At 41.6% G+C, this 18,014-nt stretch overlaps 1 protein-coding gene and 1 long non-coding RNA gene across 5 annotated transcripts in view; one reads left to right on the top strand and one right to left on the bottom strand.

Annotated features, from left to right (window-relative positions):
• Positions 1–10,042, bottom strand: part of LOC105523794 — a 14,280-nt gene extending 4,238 nt beyond the window's left edge. The window contains exon 1 of the long non-coding RNA XR_001003649.1: positions 9,789–10,042. This is a non-coding gene — a long non-coding RNA (uncharacterized LOC105523794). The remainder of the gene's footprint in view (positions 1–9,788) is intronic.
• HECW1 (HECT, C2 and WW domain containing E3 ubiquitin protein ligase 1) overlaps positions 1–18,014 on the top strand; it is a 469,289-nt gene that overhangs the window by 417,576 nt on the left and 33,699 nt on the right. The gene's annotated exons all lie outside the window — the stretch shown is intronic.

The following is an 18,014-nucleotide window of genomic DNA, read 5'->3' as shown; positions in this document are numbered from 1 at the left end:
AAAAAAAAAGAAAATGCTGTGTAATTGGTATTCATCTTTTATAAAATTTATAAATGTATAACACGCTGATGAGCTAAATGGATCTATTTTGTACTACTGAGCATAATTTTATATGTTATAATCATTAATAACAATTAGATGAATTTAAAAGTCAGTTGCTTGTAGGCTAGTGAAATAGTGAAAGGACTGGAGTTTTCCCTTAACTGGAAGAATTGTTACCACTTAACATACACACATTTAATACTGATTGGCTTGCTATGGAGGAATAACCGAGAAACCAAATGCACTGAGTAGAGTTTATATGAATGTTTTAACACAGCTGCTGTTACATGATTATACTTTTTAATGCCTAGCAAAAATCCATTATAAGGCTTCAAAGGATTAAACATCACTCAGGATTGACACGGTACTCAGCTGTGGCTGGAGGCAGCATGGTCAATTTTATCTTTTTGTGTTGTTGTTATTCTGCTTCTTTATCCTTCGCTGACCTTCCTCTGTGTCCCATCCTCTTACACATTTTCTGAGTTCCCTCTAAAAAACAAGCTCTATCAGATCAGAGACACTTTTGTCTTATTTTCCTCTAGCACAATGCCTGGCACTTTGAGGTGTTCAGAACAGCTCCCCGACCACTGGGTGCATAAATTAATATTATTCCACAAGTCACACCAGCCTCTTCCTTCTACCAGGGTTAAGATTAATAGAGTGCTCCTTCCTGCCATGTGCAATTAATTGCTCAAAGTTCACACTTTTCTGTATTGTCTGTGGTTTTAAAGCCCTTGCAAAGTCAGCAATAAATGCACATGTCCCTTAAGAGCTTTACACTCTGGGAATCTGCTCTCCACGATGCGTGAATGCTGCTTGTTCCTGAAGGAAGGCCTCTTCCTTCTCACACTGCACGTGCTCCTGCAGCAACCACTTTTGGATGAGGCACTGCCCGAAGACATCAATGGAGAAACCCCTGACACTGTGTCCTTCCTCTGAAAGCTCCCCTTTGAGAGTAGACACTTGACATTCTGGGCTTCCTGCTTCCTGTGTGTGGGCTTTGTATCCCTTGGAATAGAGCCAGCTTAATCAAAAGCCCTAGCAGGGCATCATGATTCCACCCAGTTCCTTTCTTTCTAGTCCAGTGTTGAGACATACCAATATGAATAAATCTAGTAAAAATTCTGTGTTATACACGTTGAATAAGCTGGAAAAAAAAACTGTTTGTGGGTTTTGTTTTTTTGTTTTTTGTTTTCGGTCAGGTTTTTTGTTTTTCGTTTTGTTTTGTCATGTTGCCTTTGGCCTAAAGAGACTTTCTGCAATTGCTGTTTCATTACTTATTTGTACAACTGACTTCCAAACTGAAAGGACCCTGTCAAAGTCAGCAGTGATAATATTCAGGCCAAGGAGAGAGAGGAGATAGAATCAGAAGAGCTCTTTCAAAGCTGGAGCCTATAAGGGACCAGCCATGGACCCTGTGGTCACTCATGGACACAGCCCCTGCCAGACCTGGCCACAGCAGGTCAAAGCTGGGAAATAACCCTCTCAATCAACACTCTTCTCCCACCCTCCAGTCCCAACGGCCAAACCCAACCATAAACCAGAGGACAGAGGCTCTCCAGATACTGCAACCCACAGTGGCCAGTCCCTAGGTCACAGAGCAGGGCAGAAAAAGGTGGGAAGGTAGTGGAGGACGGGAGAGCAGGGAATGGAAAATTACCACAAGAGCCTATACATTTCAGGACATTCAACCCATCCACCAGAAATCTTATAATTTACAGGACAGTGTGTGTCTGTTGTATGTGTCTTTGATGACAGAAGTCGATGAATACTATTCCAAATTTCTTTTTTTTTTTTGAGACAGAGTTTCGCTCTTGTCCCCCAGGCTGAGTGCAATGGCAAAATCTCGGCTCACTGCAACCTCCACCTCCTGGGTTCAACGAGTCTCCTTCCTCAGCCTCCCAAGTAGCTGGGATTACAGGCATATGTCATCACGCCCAGCTAATTTTTGTATTTTTCATAGAGACAGGTTTCACCATGTTAGCCAGGCTGGTCTTGAACTCCTGATCTCAGGTGATCCACCCTCCTCGGCCTCCCAAAGTGCCGGGATTACAGGCATGAGCCAACGTGCCTGGCCTATTCCAAATTTCATATCTTCATTCTTTGATTATGATGATATCATTTGCATATTGATGAGGCACTCATATGCTACTTTTTTATCCTTTTCATATTTATTGTATCCTGATTTTATATCTTTAGGGATACAGAATTTAATAATTAAGCTAAATAATGAAGGATCCATTGAGACCCTGCTAAATATACCAGGCACTGTCTAACAATATTATAACCCAGATATAATGTTGTTATAACAATATTATAACCCAGATACTGAGTTATCCTACTTTTACGGATGAGGAAAATGAGGCACAGACATAAACAAGGCCATAGTCGAGGACCAGGCAGGAATAGGAACCTAGGTATCATGGCTCTAGCATCAGGATCTAGCCCCCATTCAAAGGCAAAGTCGGATATATAATTGGTCAAATTAAAATACAATGTGACCACCGCTGTGCGTACCTCTATTACAGTGCTTATCACATCATATTGTAATAATGGGGTACAAGGAACTTTGGAAACATGAATGAGAATAACTGGCTGGCAGAGAAGAGGAGTGGGGAATTCTAGATGGAGGGCCCAGCGTTCACAGCAGATGTCAGTTTGGTGTGGGCTCAGAAGACAGAAAGAGGCTGGAAAGGCATCCTGGTATTGGGCAGGGAAAGGCATTTGATGGCATTCCCAGGCGTTTGGGTTTTGTCATGATGATGACAATGACAGGGAGCCAGGCATGTTGTTAGTAAAGGAAGAGCCCGATCAGGTCTGTATTAAACTGAGAAAGTCAACTCTGGTTACAAGTGGAAAATGAACTGGAGTGGGCAATAGGGGTGTCATTTAAGAGGCTACTGAAATAGTTGTTGGAAGAGAGATTAAAGAATCAAAATAGGGAAGAAGCAGTAGAAATGGAAAGATTTTTCAGAAGCAGCATGAACAAATGAATGAACAAAACTTGGTGACAGATTATAAATGGTGGAAGGTTAAGTATATGACAAGTTAAATGGCTTGAAATGACACTAGTGATCACCTAAAATTCTACCAAATACTTATCAGTGCAAAGACACCTTTTTAAAAATCAACTCACCATTCCTTCTTTATGTAGTACTCTCTATTTTAAATGATAACCTCTTTATAAACTGAATTAGTGAGATTATAGTAGCCCACTCCCAGATACGTTATTTCAGCATTTTTAATATTTACCAAAACTTCGTATCATTGGAAACTCTTCACTTACTTGCTACAAAATTATATATAAGAAACTACCAAGTTAAAATGCTCCTATATTTTGAATGGAGGCATAAAAAACAAAACTGTAAATGAATTGTGAAAGGTCTAAATTTATTTTTATGTATAATACAATGCATGAATATTGCAACTGCATATAGTTTCAAACTATTATGTTTATGTAGGAAAGATTCACATTTAAGTTCAAACATTCCCTTCTCTAAGGGTCTTTCCTGAGTACTCAAATTAAAATAGTGCATCCATTTATAATTTTCCAACTTAACATCTTACTTTAATATATTGACTGAATTTATCACTGTATAAAGTATTAATATGTTTATAATTTGTTGTCATTTCTTCCCAAAAATGTAAGCCCAGTGAGACCAGAGTCTTGCCTGTAGCTTTTCTAGTCACAAACTTGGCACTCAGTAAATATGTGTGGAAGGAAGGAAGGAAAAAAAGAAAGGAGGGAGGGAAGAAGAGAGGCTGGACAGATAGATGGATGGTTGAATGGAAGGATGGATGGATGGAATGCTTCTCAGGTAAAACTTCTTGGTTAATGAGAATTTTTATCTCATTTCAATTTTTAGTTCAGAATATTTGAACTAAAATAAAATAAATAAAAACAGTAAAAAAAATAAATTTGGGGCTTTTCACTCATTGTTGAGTGTCATTTAAGCTCCTACCAACTATTCTCTCTGAAATCACCACTGGAAATTCTTTCTGTCCCAATTATTCTGAATGTCACTTTTCCCGGAGCAAATCTAAGATGCCCTAAGTCTGAACGATTGAAATAGGTGAGTTCCTTCTCTATTTCTAAGAAGAATACCAGAGCCTCAGACACATTTTGCTTGTCTTAAGTACAGTCATGTGTCAGTTAACGACAGGGAGACTTCTGAGAAATGCATCACTAAGCAATTTTATCATTGTGTGAACATCATAGAGTGGAATTACGCAAACCTAGATGGCAGAGCCTACCGCACACCTATGCTCTACGGTATAGCCTATTGCTCCTGGGCAACAAACCTGCACAACATGTCACTATACTGAATACCTTAGGCAACTGTAACACAATAGCAAGTATTTGTGTATCTCAACATAGCTAAAGTTTAAGATCAAATAGAAAAGGTACAGTAAAATTATTGTATAGAAGATAAGAAATGGCACACCTGTGTAGGGCAGCTCCATTATAATCTTTTGAGACCACTGCTGTATGTGTGGTCTGTCATTAACTGAAACGTGGTTATGTGGCCTATGCCTGTGCTAACACGTATCATTTTAAGAAATGACTACGTTATGAGTCACTCTTTACATAATTGTCAGTGTGAGAAGGATTTTCAGAGCCAGATTTCAGATTTGAGACTGTTAATGAGTTTCTCTGCAGCCACCAAAATGTCTGTGTCCTCCTTTATGTCTGTGGTGGTGACGAATCTAACCTTACAGGTGTCACAATCAGACATTCTACCACCTCTCAAACCGAGATTTCCAAGAGGATCCCAAGGCCCTTTGCTAACTGCAGAATAAACAGACTCCCCTGCCTCCTTCTGCCCCAGCCCCGACCTCTCTCCCTTCCCAAGCAGATACTCCCTGGGTGGTAAAAATCTTCTGTTTTCAGGTCTTTAGCAAGGGGAAGTGGGGGAGGAGGGAAGCTCTTTTGTGCATGTTTAGAGTTTGGCCAAGTGGGTAAGTGGGTATTAAGTGTAATTGTAGAGTTTTATGGAACTTAAGAAGTCCTGGATAACACACTTTAAATATCCTTTGCTACATCTGCAGAGTCTTGAATTAGTAGGTAGAAACCACAACATTATGAGATCCCACTGGGTGTCTCATGGCCCTTCAACCTCCCAGGGCCCTCCTGACAGAAGAGCTCAGTGTGGACTTTTGATCTGAGTTTAAGATCAGGTAAGCCCCAGCCCCAGCCCTACCCCTAACAACAGTTCCTAGGTTCTTTCATGAACATCTACAAGAGCTTTGCTGACCCCATCTCTGGCTGAATCTCAGTAGCCTCCCTATCAATTCTCAAAGAAGATGTGGAGCAAAAATTAGATGAGAAGTCACCATAGAATGTGCGGGATTGGTTAGGACTCTGCCTGTCCTATGTCTGAACCCAGCTTTCTTTAGAACATGTGAGAAACTTTCAGTAGGAAAAGAATGAACTATGTAGTTAATGATGCCCATACTGTAACTGGGTATGCAACCAAAAGAAAATTATGTTAGATTCCTCTCAATTTTGAAAACACGTGGAAAAAAAGGAATGAAATTTCTTCAGGAAAATCTACGTGAATTTATGCATATGCTAGAACATAAAAATTATTGAGAACATAAAATGAACTCAAGAAACCTTGAGTGGTAGAGACCTTTTTAGAGACAATCAATCTTTTTAATCAACAACTAGAATCTATAAAAGAAAAGAAAGGCCAGGCACAGTGGCTCACGCCTGTAATCCCAGCACTTTAGGAGGCCAAGGCGGGTGGATCGGTTGAGGTCAGGAGTTTGGGACCATCCTGGCCAACATGGTGAAACCCCGTCTCTACTAAAAAATACAAAAATTAACCAGGCCTAGTGACACATACCTGTAATCCCAGCTACTCGGGAGGCTGAGGCAGGAGAATTGCTTGAACCCGGGTGGCGAAGGTTGCAGTGGGCCGGGATCGTGCCACTGCGCCCCAGCCTGGGCAACAGAGTGAGACTCTGTCTCAAAAAAAAAAGAAAGATGTATTTGAATATATAAAAATTAAAATACTTTCATGACAAAAATACCATAAACAAGGTCAAAAGACAAGCTTTGATCTTGAAAATTAATCTTTGCGACTCAAGAAAATCAGAGGTTGAAAATCTGTAATATACATTTCAAAGAACTCTTACAACTTGAAAAAAAGAGGAGATACAACCCTGGGAAAATTGGCAAAGAATAAGAAAAAGCTGTTCAGAGAAGAAAAAATTCAAATGATTGATAAACCCATTAAAAAATTTGAACTTTTCCAATGGTGAAGGAAATGAAAACTAAGGTAACAATGAGATATCATTTTATAACGATCAAATTGCCAAAAATTAAAGAGTTATTTATCTTTGGAGGGGACATGAGTAAAAAGATGCTTTCATACGTTGTTGGTAGAAACACGCATGAAACAATTTTACAGCCTTTTGAGGGGGAATCCAACCCACAATATAAACTAAAATTTTAAAAACCCATATACCCTTTAGCCCATAAAGTTATCTCATAGAAACAAAAGCACTAATATCCAGTACTTTTATAATAACAGGTAATATTTATTGAGCCCTTATTATGGGCCAGGTATTTTTGCAAAGGCTCTACATGAATTACATAACCTGTTATAATCCTCTATTTTACAAATGAGGAAACTGATACCCATAGAGGCTTAAACTTGCCCAGTATGAGAGCTAGTAAGTGGCAGAGCTGAGGAGCAATCACATGCAGTCTAACTCTAGAGTGCAGAATTTTCCTTTTTTTCTTTTTTTTTTTTTTTGTGACAGAATCTTGCTCTGTCACCAGGCTAGAGTGCAATGGTGCAATCTTGGCTCACTGCAACCTCCACCTCCCGGGTTCAAGCGATTCTTCTGCCTTGGCCTCCTGAGTAGCTGGGACTATAGGTGCCCGCTACCACACCCGGCTAATTTTTGTATTTTTAGTAGAGACAGAGTTTCACTATTTTGGCCAGGTTGGTCTCAAACTCCTGACCTCGTGATCGGCTGGCCTCGGCCTCCCAAAGTGCTGGGATGACAGGCATGAGCCACCGTGGCTGGCTGAGTGCAGACTTGTAAAAGCTATGCTGGACTGCTGCACAAAACACGCTGGTGTGTTTATTTCAGCAGTGTTCATAAAGACACAAACCTAGAAGCAATGCAAATGTCCATCGGCAGGGGAATGGTTACATGTATTACAGCAGATCCACACTGCACAGTCATATGGGGCATAAAAAAGACTGAATTAGAGCTTCCAGGTGATGGAGAGAGATTTCCTCAAGATATTTTTGAGAGAAGAAAAGCAGAAAAGTATGAAGAATGCAATTCAAAAATTGAAAAATACTAACGCCAAGCCTGTGTGTATGTAGCTAGAGATACGTAAATATCAATATATTAGTATGTGATTATATGATTCAGATTTTAAAAATGGAAGGGCACATTTTAGATTATCAATATGTGCCACAGGAGATGAACCGAGGTGACAGGAGCCAGCCAGCCATGCCAGGAGAAGCCAAAATCTATATAAAAATTACATCTGTGTGTAAAAAATAAATAAATCTCTTACAGCCAAGATGCCATTTGGTATAAATGTCTTAGCTTAATTATTAGTGGAAAACAAATATCTTAGATATGCATTCATCAATGCACAATTCTTAGCACCTAAGGACTTGATGCTGGATTCTCCAAACTGTTCTACACGTGAGCTCCTGGCATATTGTAAATGCCTCACTTACGTGGTACGACTATGCTCGCCCTACCCCTGGTCTCTTCCCTTCTTTCTCTCTCTTTGCCATTTCTCCCCACTTTACTCAGCACAGACCTCTTTACTAATTCCCCACTGTCTACAAAATGGAGTCTGGACTCCTCGCATTCTCAGGACAGCCAAAGCACAAGACCACCTGCCTTGAGACACCATCTGCCTCTTCCCGGCAGCTCCTCCTCTGCCCTCCCCACGCTTCCTTAGGCTTTGCTCCGCTGCCCATATGTGCTCGATCGTTTCTTCTGTTCCTCTTCTCTCATTTACGTGGGCGCAAATTTCCCACCCTGAAAATCCACTTAAAATACTGCATGATTTCTTCATGATTTCCTGAACCTTCTCAAGACAAATATGTTCATCTTCTCTTGAATTCTTTTAAAAAACAAAGATTTTCAAACCCTTTTAGCTGGAACCTTGTTCTCCAATCTAGAACAGATGGAATTGAAGCCAGGCTCTGGCAAGGAGGAGGGGTGACTGGTCCACTGAGCCCCTCAGGCTCTTCCTCCTCCCCATCTCTATGCTTCCGTGCAAAATAGCTTGAGAAAGCACTGCTCTAATCTACTGTCTGCATCTCTCCTTGCATCCCTCCCTGGCCACTTTGTGTTAGCTTTGAAACTGGATCAGGGCAGCATCTTATTGTTCGGGTTTGGCCTCTGCAGCCAGCGTGGTTTCTGGCATGGAGGCAGCACCCTTCAGGTCCTGAGGCAGGTGCCACACAGCAAAAGGCAAACCCAGGTTTCATGCCTGCTCCAACTCTCAGTAGACCCTGGGCAGCTTTCTTGACTTATCTGAGTCTCAGCCTCCTAGTTCACCAAAAGGACATAAGAGCGCCTGCTGTGGTTTGAATGACGCATCCCCCAGAATTCATATGTTGAAACTTAATCACCGATGTGATGATATTAAGAGGTGGGGCCTTTAAGAAGTGATTAAATGATGAGAACAGAGTCCTCATGAATGGGAGTAAGGCCCTCATAAAAGGCCTTGAGAGAGTGAGTTTGCCCACTAGGTACAGTAGCACCACCACGGCCACCCCCAGCTGTCACAACCGAAAATGTTTCCAGACATTGCCATAATTCTCCTAGAGGGCAAAACCACTCTGTTGAGAACCATTGTTTTTGTGATGGAAGACTGGAAAAAGAAAAGGTTAAGCAAAATTTTTTTGCAGGATAAAAAGTATTTCTGTAGGCCTAGAGTTTTAGGAAAACATTTTCAACCTTGGAATATGTCATTGCTGCAGTTGGAATGTATGTGTTTTTCCAAAATTCATAGGTTGGAACTTAACCCCCAAGGTGATGGTATTAAGAAATGAGGCCTTGGCTGGGCAAGGAAACTCATGCCTGTAATCCCAGCGCTTTGGGAGGCCGAGGCAGGTGGATCACCTGAGGTCAGGAGTTTGAGACCAGTCTGACCAACATGGTGAAACCCCATCTCTACTGAAAATAGAAAAATTAGCCAGGCATGGTGGCACATGCCTGTAATCCCAGCTACTCAGGAAGGCTGAGGCAGGAGAATCACTTGAACCTGGGAGGCAGAGGTTGCAGTGAGCCTAATTGCATTGCACTCCAGCCTGGGCAACAAGAACAAAACTCCATCTCATAAACAAACAACAACAACAAGTAATGAGGCCTTTGGGAAAGTGATTAAGTCATGAGGGCTCCACCTTTGTGAATGGGATCAGTCCCCCTATAAAAGAGGTTGAAATTAGTGGTCTAGTCCCTTTTGCTCTTCCCGTTCTGCCATTTGAGGATACATCTAGGTGTCCATCTTAGAAGCAGAGAACAAGGCCTTACCAGACCCTGAATCTTTTGGCACCTTGATCTTGGATTTCTCAGCCTCCAGAGCTGTAAGAAATGAATTTCTATTATTTATAAATTACTCAAGCCATGGTATTTTGTTATAGCCACAGGAATGAACTAAGACACTCGTATATTAGACCTCTCTGGTTATTGGACCAGCATAATTGAGCCACACACTTTAGTTTTCAAATGTTGGCAACTGAAGAACTTACTTTAAGTAATGACCTTCAAGTAATGACCAGGTGAGTCTCGGTGCAGTCAGTCCACTGAGTTCATGTCCTGATTCCCTGCTAGTCCATCTAGAGAGAATCTCCCAGATGCTGTTATCATTTGCTTCCCAAGACAGTGGCCTCCTGGACTGAGTCAGAGGGAAAAGCTTAGACAGAAGCCACACCTCTGTCTCCAGCCATAAGCGGGCTGCTGGAAGGATTCCCACAGAGTTGCCGTGGGCTCTTTATGAAGGCTGGAGGTTAGCTATGGCCCTGGTGTGCTCTCACCTGCCCCACAACAACCACCTCACCCTCCAAGCAGGCCTGCAGCTGCACAGGAGTTCCAGACGCCATGCCTCAGTCCTCCCACAGACCAAGAGGGAAAAATTACAAAGCAAACCACTGGTGGGGATGCCAGGGCCTACACCAAACCCACTATTAGCTGTGGAGACAGGAGACTAGCCAATGGCCAAACCCTGAACTCAGCCCACAAGAATGTGCACAGAGCACAGGGAATGACAGCAATGCTGGCCTTGGTATAAAAGCCAGGACCAGGGAAATTTGGTTGTGCCAGGAGGACAGGGAGCTGCAAAGAATCAAAACTCCGCTTCCCCCATATTTATTCCAAAAACAGCTCCGTGGTGCAGATGTTCTTGCTGGCGCTTCCCCTTACTCTTTGTACTGTGTGTTCACTTTCCAAAGGTAGTTCTGCTTGTTTGTTTGTTTGTTTGTTTTGAGATGGAGTTTCGCTCTTGTCTCCCAGGCTAGAGTGCAACGGCGAGATCTTGGCTCACTGCAACCTCTGCCTCCCGGGTTCAAGCAATTCTCCCACCTCAGCCTCTCGAGTAGCTGGGATTACAGGTGTGTGCCACCAGACCTGGCTAATTTTTGTATTTTTAGTACAGAAGGGGTTTCACCATGTTGGCCAGGCTGGTCTCGAACTCCTGACTTCAGGTGATTCACCTACCTTGGCCTCCCAAAGTGCTGGGATTACAGTCATGAGTCACCATGCCTGGACTTGCTCGTATTTTTAAATACCAGCATCAAACAGCCCTGAAAACTGCTCTTTTTAGGAGCTTGGCTGTGTGGGGCCGCTAGAAGGATGCAAGGCCTTTGAGAAGACAATGTCAGAAGAGAGAGAAAGTCTTGAATTATAAGAGAGAGCAAAAAGTGGATGGAACAAGAGCCCAGAGGAGGCAGGGAAAGGGGATAGATAGCCCAAGTGGAGAGATTAACTTTGAAAAAGAGTCAGCCCCGGCAGGAGAATTGCTTGAACCCCGGAGGTGGAGGTTGCAGTGAGCAGAGATCTCACCATTGCACTCCAGCCTGAGCAACAAGAGGGAAACGCCATCTCAAAAAAAAAGAAAAAAGAAAAAGAGTCAGCCCCTTTTTCCTTGAGATTGAAGGAAATAAACGGCAAGTGTAGATGCAGATGTACTTACTATTGAGAGAGCGACAAAAGCAAGAACCAGAGAGAGGGAGGGGCTGGTGATATGAGGGGGATTAGATAAAAAGAAGACCCCCCCCAATTAGTGGGGTGTGAGGAGGCAAGGATGCATGTGCCTGTAGGTGGTGGTGTGAGAGGAGGCCAAGTAGAACCCTTCATACTCTCAGCTTCTAGAAAAGCCTTTGTCCTCCATCCCTTCTTCCAGTATCCATGAGGAAAATGCAATGAGTGATGCCTAAGGCAAAAAACTTCACTTTTGACCTTCAGATTATGTTTTTCATCTTAAAAATACGATGAGGGACTTGGAATGGGTGGTTCTCAAATTTTAGTCAGCAACTGCAGAATTTATTTTAAATGCAGATTTCCATAACCCACCCCATAGAGTCTGATCTCCAGGCTAGATCTTAACAAATACCCCAGGAACTCAGATACCAATGGAAGGGTCACCCCCACCTTTGAGAAATTCTGCCTTAGATGCCAGCAGCGTCAAGAGCCTTTCAAAGAGTGTGAGGAAGAAAAGCTGGCTGTTCATGCAATTTTCACACTCTGAAATGAAATCTACCCCAGGCAGACACGATAGGTTTTCACTAGACTTTCTAATACATAAGAAGTTAGAAAATATGAAAGGCCCGAACCTGCAGGCAGTAACACTGAGTAAAGCATGGAAACATACATTGTGTGGGAACGTCATGAAGGTCTTATGCACTTAAATAATGATGTTGAGAAAGGACAATTATTTTTAATTAAACAAAGTTAGGAGGATAAGGAAAGAGGGGTATCTTTGAGATGGGTTTTAAAAAATGTAATAGAACTTAGCAATTATGAAATACTTTTCATCTTCAAAGAACCTATTAACATTAAATTACTCTTTCTTTTCATTCTCCTGTGAGGTAAGTAAGCAAATATTAACATTATTATCCCTTATTTGTAGATGGGAAGAGAGGAGTGGAGAGGCTTTGACATGCCTATGCAGAGCTAAAATTGAAAGAATTTTTTTTTCACAAGTTCCTACTGGAGACTGTGGAGATCCAGGTTTGGGGCTATTGTTTCACCTCTTGCTCTCCTGTGTGCTTATAATATTTGGAAAAGAAGTTACTGCAAAATTATGTAAGCAAGCATTAGTGGGAGGTGGAAGGAGCTCCTGTGTCCTGTACAGGGGCATGAAATGCTATTTACAAGTCTCCAAATTTCCCTGGTATATCAGGATTTAAACTGAGGAGGTTTTCACAAGAATCAGAGTTAATTAACTTGAGGAGACTCTTTACATTATCTTATTTCAGCTTCCTATTATAAAATAGAGCTTAAAAATTAGGCTTTATTTGTTGATTCAAAACTCTTTTTTATGAATATATTATGGCTTGATTACACAAACGAACATCAATGCTGCCTACGTTAGAAATTTGCTTCAAGGACAAAGGAAAGTAAAGCACTCTAGTAACAATATCAAGCCCAAGAATCAGTCGGAATATGTGGTCAGCATCATGGCTGAGAAATTTTTAGGCTTGACTCTGAGTATGAAAATTAACAAAATTAGAACTATTATTTAAATTACTGAAAATGTACTTTCCATGAAATCAGTTCATTTCCTGGATGTTTAAATACCAAATAGAATTAACAGAATCAACATATTGCATTCAAAAGTCTTTTTGTCTCTTGGGAGAGGTTTAAAAAGCAAATTATATGTAAGTATAAAGACGTCTTTCTGTTCAGCCCAGTTTCATGAGAGGAGGGATACATTCAGCGGGGTGGAGTGTAAAGAGTTTGACAGCAACAGAAACTAGAATGACAGGAGGGGTGGGGCCAATGTAAACCACCTAGCATAGGTTATTCTCAATTAAGAATAACATAGCTGAAAAAAGTACTGAAAATGACATTGGCAGAGGTGGACCAGGGACAGAAGTACAATCCTAATCAAATTGAGAACAGAACCAAGATAGCCCAGTGATCTCAGGATCTGAGAAGGCAGATGGTTGGTGGAGATATATACAACTAATGATCAGGAATATCATTGTGAACGGTAAATGGGAATCACTGTAGACCTCTAGGAAAGTGTGTGATGTAATCCAGGAGATGGATCCTCCAGCCTAGGCTGAGAACAGAGTAGCCTTGGGACCTTTAGGAGTGGAAAGGGGAGGCTTCCTATTTTCAGATGATGAATAGCAAACAGAGGCTACACTGGCTGTCCCTACTATCCAGACTTCTATGGACTTTCTCTTTATAGTCTGATTTTAAAGAATATCAATTAATTATATTATCTAAAGAAAAATATCATTAGTAGGTAAATCTTCAAAACAATAAAGCATCATAGAACATAGTCATAAACCTCAATATTATGCTGATTTAGCATATTGTTTGGCTTATGCATTCCATATTTTCCCTCTATCTATGCAATTAATTCAGAACCAATTACTTAAATAGCTTCAGGTATTTCTGGTATCCTGATTGTATCAGTACATAGATCTTGTGTGGCATGGCAACTTGATGTTGTCAGAGCTATTATTATTTTGCCAATCGTGTGAAAATTACAGAATGCTACATCAGTTTAGACTTAGGTCATATTTAAATAATTCTAACATCTTCCTGGAGCATAATGTCACTAGATTGTACACTCCATGGGAGCATGAGAGCCTTGTCTATTATGTTCACTAAGTATTCCAGCAGTTAGCACAGTGCCTTGCAGATAATAGATAACTTATGATTTGTGGAAAGATTGAATGAGTGAATGAATGAATGGAAATTCTAAACATTGTTTGGTTTAGCCCAACTTGATTTTTTTTAACCTGACTCAGATATATGGAAATATTGTGCATTGACTAATGCATCACAGGTAAGAGAGAGATAATAACATTTAAAGGGTCAATAAGGCACTCTGGGTTCTGCCTGGAACACAGTGGCATTGCCATTCCTGTATTTTCTGGTCTGTGCAGCTCAAATAATTAAGACTTCTAAACCTCACCTTCCTGGATTATCCAGTTAGATAAAGATATAGCAGGGCCAGGTGCAGTGGCTCACACCTGTAATCCCAACACTTTGGGAGGCCAAGGCAAGAAGATGGCTTGTGTCCACGAGTTCAAGACCAGCCTAGGCAACACAGCAAGACCTGTCTCTACAAAAAATAAATTAGCCAGGCGTGGTGGTGTGCACCTGTGGTCCCAGCTACTCGGGAAACTAAGGCGAGGGGATCACTTGAGCCCATGAAGTTAAAGCTGCAGTGAGCTGAGATCGCATCATTGCATTCAGCCTGGGCGACAGAGTGAGACCCTGTCTCAAAAAAAAAAAAAAAAAAAAATAGATGAGGATATAGCAGGTTTCAGAGCACTTTAGTTATCCAAGCAAGCAGCTTCTTATGATCAAATTTTCTATATAATACTGGGCTTGGAACTAGACACTGTATCTCATTCTAAAACTAGATAAATTCTCTTCTTGAATGAAATTAAATATATTACTTTAGTGGAACAACTTAAAAATTACAAAATCCTATGCTTAGTGAAAAGTGTTCTGAACAAGCAAGGAGGACGGCTATGCTGTGAGTGGGCGCTCCCTCACTTTCCTAAGGCTGCTGTAGCAAATTACCACAAACTGGCCATTCTCAGTTCTGGAAGCCAGAAGGCCAAAATCAAGGTGTCAGCAAGGCCACACTCCCTCCGAAGGCTCCAGGGGAGACCCTTTTTTGCCTCTTTCAGCTTCTGGGGTTTCAAGGGCTCCTTGGCTTGTGGCTGCATCACTCTAGTCTCTGCCTCTGTCTTGCATGGCCTTCTCATCGGTTCCTGTGTCCTCTCCTCTCTATCTCTTATAAGAACGCTTGTCGATGGATTAGGACCCACCTGGATAATCCAAGATCATCTTATCTTGAGATCTTTTACTTAATTATATCTTCAAAGACTCTTTTTTTCCAAATAACATCACAGTCACAGGTACCAGGGTTTAGGACGTGGGCATATCTTGTGAAGGCCAATATTCAACCCATTCAGATACCTCCCATCATGGAAACCTCCAAGTTTAGTAATGCAGTATTATATTTCACTCTGAACCTTTGGAGTGTCTGTTTCTGAAGAATACACAAGATTTTGATAGAAAATTCACCAATCTTTCCAACAGCTCTCAAAGGCCTTTGAGAAGAAATCAGTAGTATTCTCCCAAGGTAAACAGGCAAACCAGTGAAAAAAATTTCAACTGTTTGCCTGAGCATAAAGCAAATTCACAAAAAAGTCAACCTGGAGAACTAATGACTGAAGCTCAGACAATGGTAAATAGCTAGAAACTTAAATAACTAAAAACTGAGCTATTAGCTAACGTTAATAGCTAAACTGAGAGCTGAGCTATTTTGGTCCATTGATTAACTACTTTGATTAATTTTGTCCAATGAATTGTTCAGTCGTTTGACTATGAAAGGCTGCTTGCCTGGATAATTAAATGCACATCGTTTTTGCGACTTGTAGACATAACCTCAGTCATGAGCATCCATGACACTGCAAAACAAAATATTTGAACTCTCCCAGTAAAGAATACTTGGAGGCTAAGGAGAAATCATGCCTTAGAAAGTCAATGAAAGCATCTTTGAGGGCCAGATAACATACCTGGACACATCTAGACACAGGAGGAAATCAAAGGTGGGGTAATGTTCTCTACATTTACGGGAAGGTTTATTTTCCTAGATCTTTGTTCCTCAACTCCTTTCCACATTAACCTAACTTCATCCTTATAATCTGTGAAAATGCAATTGATACATTCAGTATTAACACAAGCTAACTAGAATGCTGGGTCAAAAAATATCCACACTTTCAAATGATCAATTTTACCACAACTAGTTTTGTGTTGAACTGAAGAGCAATACTAAGTATGTTATTTGCCATCTCTATATAGTCAGAGGGTATGTTAAGAGTCTGCATAAGGTACTTTTAGAAGTGCTTTCTCTAAAAGGGAGGCACACCACACACTTGGCCTACCACGTTGAGGGGAAGCAGCTCTGGTCTCACTCCTCTGCCCCCCCTGCAGGGCAGATATTAAAGGAGGGGACTTGGCGGCACCAGGGCTAGACATTCATTTCACTTACTAATTAGCAATCTGAAGATAATATCCTGTCATTATCTTGTGTTGGCAGAGTCTCTTTCATGGCAGATGAAGAAAACTTCAAGTTTTTTCAGCTAATTTGTAAAACCGTTTCCACACAGAGGGAAGCTATGAAAACCAAATATAAATAATGCCTTGCATCTGCAATATTGAAACAATTTTTATGGGGCATTGAGGAGGGGATTCTTTATACATTCCTCAAAACAGTATCTGAATAAATGTGGGTGTAGAGAATAGACCAAACCTACCTAACCCCTGTGGCAGTGACCTACATTCCACTCCAGCCACCTGCTCCCACAGTGGCCCTCCCAACCTCATTATCACCCAGAACTGTGCCATGTCAGAAACTGAAAACTCTAAAATCCCACTGTCAATCATTCTACAGCCGGCATTCCCACCTCCTCCCCCTACCACCACTCCTTGCCAAGCTTGTTCTCACCTTGGATTCTCTGTCTCCTCATAGTCTGGCATGGCCTCCTTCATCCCAGGCCTCCTGACCGCCTTTGTTCCCTGCACACCCAATTCCCTCCCTGCTCCATGCTTGCACCCCATCTGACGGACAAAATGCCACTGTGGATTAGTATTGTAACTCACTCTTCCCCATTCCATGCCAGGGTAGTTTTCTATAACTCTAGCCCTGGAGAAAATGAAGTAATTCCAAGAAAGGGTACAATTCTAAATTATACTCTCTGACCTCAGAAAGTGCCAGAGCAAAGCTCACCAGTCCCGTTACGGGGTCATCTTCCATTTTACTGTCCCAAAAGCCTCCACCAACCAAAATCACCTCCACTGTGAGGTGACTTCAGATCCTACTGAAATGGAAACACTGAGATGACCACTTCAGTTTCTCACCCCAAATACAAATGCTACCCAACATTAACACCCTCCCTGGAGTCCTTTCCTCCACTCCAGGTGGACCCACCCACTCAGGCTGGAGGCCCACCAGTCCCCATCTCCACACCTCTCCAGCAGTCATCCCTTTCTCATGGATCTTTACACTTCATGCTCTCCCCCTGCTCTGCTCCTCTCCGTCACTCACTTCCTCACCTACTGAAGTCTGATTTCAGTAATCGTCACCAGCACTGCCCTTTCCATGAGCAGCAGAGACCATCTAATCAACAGAGCCAGTGAACTCTTACCACTTTTTACTTTTTTTATTTTTATTTATTTATTTATTTATTTGAGACAGAGTTTCGCTCTGTCACCCATGCTGGAGTGCAGTGGTGCAATCTCGGCTCACTGCAACCTCTGTCTCCCAAGTTCAAGTGATTCTCCCACCTCAGCCTCTCGAGTAGCTGGGATTACAGGCCTGTGCCACCATGCCTGGCTAATTTTTTATAATTTTTTCTTTTTTTAGTAGAAATGGAGTTTCACCATATTGGCCAGGCTGGTTTCGAACTCCTGACCTCAGGTGATCCACCCACCTCAGCCTTCCAAAGCGATGGGATTACAGGCATAAGCCACCACACCCGGCACACATTTTACTTTAATGGACACTTTACTGCAGTAGATACACACTGCTATTTGAAGCTCTACCCCCTTAGATTCTGACATGCCATTGTCACCTAGTTTTTATTATGTCTTATAAGTAAATAAACATAGTTTTATCACATCAGTAAGGTACACTCATTATGAAAAAATTTAATATACATAAGAAAATATCTCCATACAGAAATAAATGTCATTATTCTTCTGACCTAAGTTTCCATATT

Source organism: Colobus angolensis, unplaced genomic scaffold (genome assembly GCF_000951035.1).
Source record: "Colobus angolensis palliatus isolate OR3802 unplaced genomic scaffold, Cang.pa_1.0 Scaffold475, whole genome shotgun sequence".
In the NCBI taxonomy this organism is placed as follows: Eukaryota; Metazoa; Chordata; class Mammalia; order Primates; family Cercopithecidae; genus Colobus; species Colobus angolensis.
Note: the sequence above shows the minus strand (reverse complement) of the source record. Positions and strands in the feature narration are given on the sequence as shown.